This window comes from Anabrus simplex, chromosome 10 (assembly GCF_040414725.1).
Source record: "Anabrus simplex isolate iqAnaSimp1 chromosome 10, ASM4041472v1, whole genome shotgun sequence".
Taxonomy (NCBI): Eukaryota; Metazoa; Arthropoda; class Insecta; order Orthoptera; family Tettigoniidae; genus Anabrus; species Anabrus simplex.
In genome coordinates this window covers 126,960,648-126,968,343 of record NC_090274.1, presented here as the reverse complement: position 1 = coordinate 126,968,343, position 7,696 = coordinate 126,960,648, and positions in this window count along the sequence as shown.

Below are 7,696 nucleotides of genomic sequence, written 5' to 3'. Positions count from 1 at the left end.
TCTTCCGTTGAGATGTTCCGCAGGTGAGCAAGTATATTCCTCACTTCCACAACTCTCTTTGTCAATATCAATCTGAAATAAATATCATTTGGCTCTATACCCTATTATTATTATTATTATTATTATTATTATTATTATTATTATTATATAATTCGCTGGGGCCATCAAGGACCACGTTAAGTCTTGTTGCATTTGACACTGAACTTGGCCTTCTTTAGGATAGAGCCCAAATTTCCCTCATTCTTGGTGAGTGGGCCTGCTTCCGCTCCTCTGTCCAAGGGGCACCGTGTCTTCTCTTCGATTGCTCGTCTCGGTTTAGCCCGTTCGTCAATATTTTCTTGCGGAAGTGATCTCTGTTAAGGGCGTCTTCAGCTGACATATGTAGCATTTGCAGGTCTTCTTTGGTATTTCTAAACCAGGGAATTGTGGTTTTGGGGTTTGAATAAAAAAAATGAAAGATTGCTTTAGTTAACTTTCTTCCACCCATTCTTTTCAGACGACCGTAAAATCGTGCCCGTCTTTTTCTCTATTTTGCTGTAGACTTCCTCGTTGGATCTCTTTTGATGGATTCCATTTCTATACTTTGATCCCAAGATTCCACTCACAATTTTGCGTTCTTTTTTCTTCAGTTCTTCAAGGAGTCCTTTGTTGGCATTTAGAGAAAGGGTTTCGGCTGCATATAGAACTACTGGCTTCAGAACTGTTTCATAGTGACGTATCTTGGTGTTTTGGGAAAGGCATTTTTTGTTGTAGATTGTGCGGGATGTTTGGTAGGCTATTTCCAGTTTGCTTACTCGCTCCTGAAGTGCTTCTTTGTCCAGTCCATTTTTCATGATGATCTCACCCAGGTATTTGAATCTGTCTACTCGTATTTTGTATGGAGTTTTGGTGGAGCCTCTTTGATGTTAGTCATTACTTCTGTTTTCTCAAACGATATCTGCAAACCAGTTAGTTCGGCAATTTCCTTTAAGATTTCAACTTGAGCTCCAGCGGTTTCTATGTCGTTTGAGAAAACAGCAATATCATCGGCAAATGCTAAGCAGTCTGTTGTGATCCCCTTGGATTTGGTTCCTATTCTCAATGGACTGTAGTTGGTTTCCTGTAATCTCACCCGCCAGGTTCTGATGATCTTTTCAAGAACACAGTTGAAGAGTATCGGGGATAGCCCATCACCTTGTCGGACTCCTGTTTTTATGTCAAAGGAATGCGAGAAACATCCGTGGAACTTCACCTTGGATTTTGTATCGGTCAGGGTGGCTCTAATTAGTGCCAGCAGTTTCAAATCAACTCCTAATTCATTTAAGATGTTTAGCAGTCAATGGAGTCGTACGCTTTCTTAAAGTCCACACAGACAGACACATACTGCTTGGACCTTAGTGTACAATATCTGATGATCGTTTTGAGATTTTGGATCTGTTCGGCTGTTGAGCGACCTTTTCTGAATCCTCCTTGGTATTCACCTATTTGATGTTCGACTAGTGCTTCCAAGCGCTTCAGGATGGCAAGTGATAGAATTTTGTAAGTCACGGGTAGCAAAGATATTCCTCTGTAGTTATTGATGTTCTTCATGCTGCCTTTATTGTGTAATGGATTAATCAAAACTATTTTCCAATCTTCGGGTAGGGTCTCCTTGTTCCAAATTTCTTCTATTTGCTTTTGCAAGATATCAAGTGATTCCTCTGGGGCATATTTCCATAGTTCTGCTACTACTGAGTCTTCCCCCGGCGCTTTGTTATTTTTGAGACGGGCAATGTGGCGCTTGATTTCATCTTCGTCGGGTGGTCTGGAATCTGGGTACCTGAGTGAGGGTTCCTTGGCCTCAATGGCGCTTTGCGGTTTAGAGCAATTAAGTAAATTCTTGAAGTAATCTGCCAGAATGCTGCAATTTTCTTCATTTGACGTCGCCAGTGTGCCGCCCTCTCGCTCAAAGCATAGAGATGGTGGTTTATAACCAGTGAGTTTGCGTTTGAAGGCTCTGTAGTACTTTCTGCTTTCATCCTTCCTAAAGTTTTGTTCTATCTTTTTAATGAGAGATTTTCCGTATTTACGTTTCCCAGTTCTGAACACTCTAGCTGCTTGGGCACGTTGGGTTTTGTAGTTTCCCCAATCATTTTCTGATTTCATTGAGTAGTACTGTTTCCACGCATTGAGTCTTTCCTTGAGGACTGATTATTATTATTATTATTATTATTATTATTATTATTATTATTATTATTATTATTATTATTATTATTATTATTATTATTATTATTATTATTATTATTGTACCGGGAGGTACACCTCAACGCCGCGCATTCAAAATTAGCGCCTAAATAAACTTCCCTATCGAACAAAAGTGGAAACTACTACAACAGGAACTTAGAACTTTAATCAGAAGATGTCACCACTGAAAAATTACGTAATTGTTTAGTTGTAAAGTTTCCTAAACTGAGTGAATTTTTCCTTGTTTTGTTTATTATTCATCAAGAAGTTTGGACATTTTTCTTCAGATGATACTCCTAAAATTATGATCATGCACCCTGGTGCGAGGTGTAAGAAGTTATAATTTAAAGAAGTTTTGTATTTATAGGTTTTTGTAACTGATTGATGTTCATTTATTTTTGGGTTGGCAATATTTCCTTTTTCCCACCAGTTTTGAACCTGGCCAATGAAACATTTCTGTAATTAATTTTCAACCTATTACAGGCTTCTTGTTCGATTCTGAGAGTAACTTCGAGAGCAACCAATTAAATTGAGAGGGTGTGGCTGGTTTAGTCTTGAATGATCTCGAACCTTCCCTGAGGGTTTATAAACTGCGGCTTTTCACGGTTCTTGGCAATTGATCGTCGTCTATCTGAGTGTGTGTGTCAAGCAGGAGGTGGGCGGCCTCTTTCGTCGGCAACCAGAACATCTAAAAGGTAATGACCACATAACTTTATTCTTTCTTGCTACCTCCGCAGTTTAATCCGAGGGAAAGGTCCGAATCCTTAGTTATATAACAAACTTTTCTAAAATGTAAACCTTCTTTCGGCTAAAGTAAAAATCTCATAAAGCTTTAACTTTAAACCGGGGATAGAGAGTGAAGTACCCTCTCGAGATCCCCTTCATCTTGGTTTGGGGTGACTACGTTTTTAACTGTTTTTCCTTCGGTAATGTGTTAAGTAATTTCTATATGAGTCACCTTTGTAGTTTGGGAATAGCCCCTGTTTCATCGGCCTAGAGCCCTTTAGGTTTATAAGCTTTCATTATCTTGGAGAGCAATGTACGCCTCCATTCCTTTTGTGTTTGTGCCAGTTATTTAACCTGTTCTTTTCCGCAAAGGTCCTATAGGTTGGGTACGAGATACCCGTTTCAATTTGTAAGTTGGGCCATGGAAGGCCAGAGAGTGTAAGATTTTTTATGTTGCCTCCAGTACCCTGGAAGAAACTGACAGCCCGTTAGCTCTTTTTCAAGTTTTGTAATTGTAAAGAGTGCCTCTGGAAGGCTAGATATTGTAATTTTGAGCAAGTGCTCTTTGAATTAGGAGATTTCTGCCCTTGAGTAAATTTGTCTTCATTTTGAATGGTAAATTTGAGCTGGGAGCTCAGGAATTGTAAAACGAGGGGCTTGAAGCCCAAAATCTGTCACGTTCACTAGTATTTTCCTTGACTTGTTTTAAGATTGTCATTGTACCTACTGTTTCATTGTTATGAAAATGGTTAAGTTTGAAGTTCTGAAAATATAAGCTGCTACCACTTGTTACAGGGTTACCCGTGGAGCAGAAAGAGGTTAAAGAAGGTGCCGGGGTGAATGGGTCTATCTACAATATCAAAATTAATTTAAAACTTAAAGGGGTCCGACGTAGTCTATATACAGGCGCTCCATGGGGCGCGACGCTTGATGAGAAGATAATAGACCTAGCTTAGTGGACATGGTGGGCTTACTAAGCAAGCAAGATTTACAAGCCTTTAACAATTCTCGAATTTCGCCGTTCATACCTTTCTAAATGAACAACTCTCTGATCTTTTCCCGAATTTTGAAGATGCCTAAATGCCCCCCGCCCAGCGGGATTTCATGATAATACTTGAAGATCATAGGCACAAGAACAGCTGGAACCACTACTTTCAGTTTTTGGTCATGCATCGACGGGCAACACAAAACCCCGTTTCTCTATACATAAGGGACGACACGTTCCCCAGAAAAAAGGGTGTCCATAATAGGAGCCAGCACAGGATCTTCACATTGATATTTTTCAATATCCCGAAACAACATGGGGGCATCAGTTAGAATGACATTCACGCCCGAAGATACGGGCATTGGAAGAGAAGAACTATCTTCCTGTTCGGTGGTCTCCACATCATGAGAAAACATGCGGCTTAGTCCATTCGCAACAACATTTTCAGATCATCTGATGTGTCTCACCTCAAACTGGAAGGCAGAAATCCTGATGGCCCAACGGGCTAAACGACCAGTACGACGCAGCCTAGCTAATACCCAACTTAAGGCTTGGTTATCTGTTTCTAGGTCGAACTTGACATGTTCCAACTAGAGTCGGAACTTCTCCAGTGCAAATAAAACTGCCAATCCCTCAAGTCCATAGATGGAATGTTTGGCCACTTGAGCCGATAATATCCTGTTTCCTGAAGAAGGACAGCACCCACCGCCATGACGAGGCGTCGGTGTGGACAATGAATTTCTTCGAAAAGTTTGGCATAGCAAGAACAGGGGCGTTGCAAAGAGCTAATTTCAGATCTTGAAAGGCGGCTTGTTGAGACGGCCCTCCTTCCAATTTGACGCCATTCCTGCGGAGTAAGTTCAAGGGCGCCGCTCTGTTAGCGAATTTAGGAATTAATTTCCTGAAGAAATTCACCATGCCTATGAACCTGGCAATATCTTTGATGTCCTTAGGGGGTTTGAAATCACGGATGGCCTGTGTTCTAGAATGATCAATAGAAACTCCATCGGGTAACACAATATGCCCTAGGAATGACATAGACGGTTTAGCAAAAGCTACCTTAGATAACTTAACAGTCAACCCAGCCTTACGAAGGCGATTGAGTACCTCCTTCAGATGATCCAGGTGTTCTTCAAAGGTCTCAGAAAATACGACATCATCAACATAGTGATACAAGTATTCAAATTTGATGTCGGAAAAGACCCTATCTAGCAGTCTAGTGAGCACAGCTGCCCCGTGGGGAGCCCGAAAGGCACGCGGTTGTACTCATACAAGTTCCAATCCGTGGCAAAAGCTGTTATAAATCTCCCAAAACACCATTTAAGTGCACTTTGCTCCAGCGGTTACAAAACAGCCTTTCAAAGGTACCCCTCAATATTACAGCAAACTCAGCAAAGAGATTCCATGCTCTCCAACTTCAACCTAGGAGACTCTGCTCCCAATTTCTTACAAAAATCTTACGAATTTCTGGCCTCTCTAGGCCCAACTTGCAATTTTACAATTTAGTACACAGGGGTAACTAGTACCCAAACTACTGGGCCTTCGTGGAAAATAGAAACAGGTTAAATTACTGGCCCGAACAAAAAATGAGTGGAGGCGTACACTGACGCTCCTTGAAAATTACATTTAAAACCCTAATTGGGCTCTCGGTCCGATGATGCAGAGGCTAATCCCAAGCTATTGAGGTGACTAGAATGAAGGTTTATTAAGCGCTTTACAGAAAAGAGAAACAGTCGCAAAATCGTAGTCACCTCAAACTAAGTTGAAGGGAAACTCGAGAGGGTAACGCACTCTCTATCCCCGATTTAGTTTAAGACTTTATGAAATTTGACATTAGCAAGAAGAATTTTACATTTTAGAAATCACACGGTTACATGGTTAAAGTTTAGAACCTTCCCTTCGGATAAGTTTGCGGAGACAGCTACAGAGATAGAAAACAGGTGGCCATTACCTGGGCTGATGTTCTGCCTGCCGAAGAATGAGGCACCCCGCTTCCTGTCTTAACACACACACCCAGAAAGACGGCGATCAATAAGACAAAGTAGCCAGAAAAGCCTCAGCTTATATACCCGAGGGGATTGTTTGAGAGGATTCTGGACTAAATCCGGACACACCCTCTCATTTTTATTGGCAGAATCACAAGTTACACCCAAAAACCAACAAGAAGCTTGTGATAGGCTGAAAAATAATTACGAAAAATTTGATTGGCCAGACACCAAAGCTGGCGGGAAGAGAAGGAAGTGTTGCGAACTTTGAAATATATAAACATATAAATGAAAGTTAATTTCCTTGAGAAAAGCTATAAACACAAAATATCTTTCAATAACAAATTATTCCACCTTGCACCAGAGTGCGTGAACTCAGGTTTTGTAGAGACATCTATGGAGAAAAGTTTAACTTCTTGATGTACACCAAAACAAAATAAAATCCAATCATGAAATTGTAGTTAATACATACTGTAGTTTAATACAGTCAATTCATTAATCGCCGTTATGCGAATCCACTAGTACGAATTCGTTGAGGCATTAATTCTTTTAAATGTGCTCAAGTTGTATTGTGTTATAGTGCTGAGTATCACTTCCAATCGTGCGCCGGTTCAACCAAGGCGATTGCGACCAGACCTCCGCTTTAGTCTGTTCAGAAGGTGACCCGAGTTTAGTCCAGAGGCTCACTGCTTGTGACACTTCCTGCATCTTGACTGCAACTGCGTCACGACTATTTCTTATGGAAACTCTTTAGCGTAGTGCTCCCGTCTACATTCCAAATTAGCTAGTGGGTCTCGGAGAAGACGGTTGTTGAAATCTTCAATGTGCTCGGCGTCCCCCTGACGTATCGAGTGTAGTGGCGATTTCTTCCTGGGGTAACAGTGTGTGTACTGATCGTGATCTGCTTGTGGTATTGTTTCCCACCAGGTCTCATTCTTGGCCTGTCCTCCAATCCTTTACCTAATTTTGTCGTTCCGAGCTGGCGCCGTGTGTATCTGGACAGTGATCTGGTTTCTACAGCCTGATCAATGTTCACGCTAAAAGAACTGAGGTTTTTGAGGAGTTTCTACCACTTTATTCTTTCCGGACCAGTCTTCTGCTCGCCAAGTGCAATTCGAACGACTGAAACAAGCAGTTGATGTTGAGGGACAATGGATTCTGATGGGATTATTTTTACATTTAATGCCATCTTCATGTCACACCTGTAATCAGTCTGAGTGGAATGCTCACCACTGACATAAGGTGCTTAAAGAATGTGTTGGCAGTGAGATTGAGCGAGGTATAAGATCTTACATCGCTCATCACAAGCCCTCACCCAGTGGATTGAGTTAAGGGGGGTTTGACACCACACCCCTTCCCCGCAACTATATATATATTTATTTGACATACGATATTTAAACAGCACATAAGGATTTTAAAGCATTCTTATGTTTGGTCCGTTGCGCTGTATTGGACTCAGACCTGGACGTTAACCACCAGTGATATTAAAGGCTAGAAGCCTTTGAGAAGCGTCGGATGCAACGGATAAATTGGGTGGAGAAGAAGACCAACACTGATGTATTGTCTAACAAAAGAGACAGCTGTTGAGTGAGATTGGGAAGAGACAACTGCCTTGCCTCCCGCGACCTGGCTCAGGGGCTACTACGCACGATGACGGCTATACAAGGGTTCTTATGAAGAAAGTTCTCCCAGTGGAGACATAGGACTTAAGGAGACAGCCTAGGGGCGATTGCGCAAGATGGCGGCTGTTCATAGGCTCTTATGAAGAAAGCTCGCCCAATGGAGACATAGGACTTAA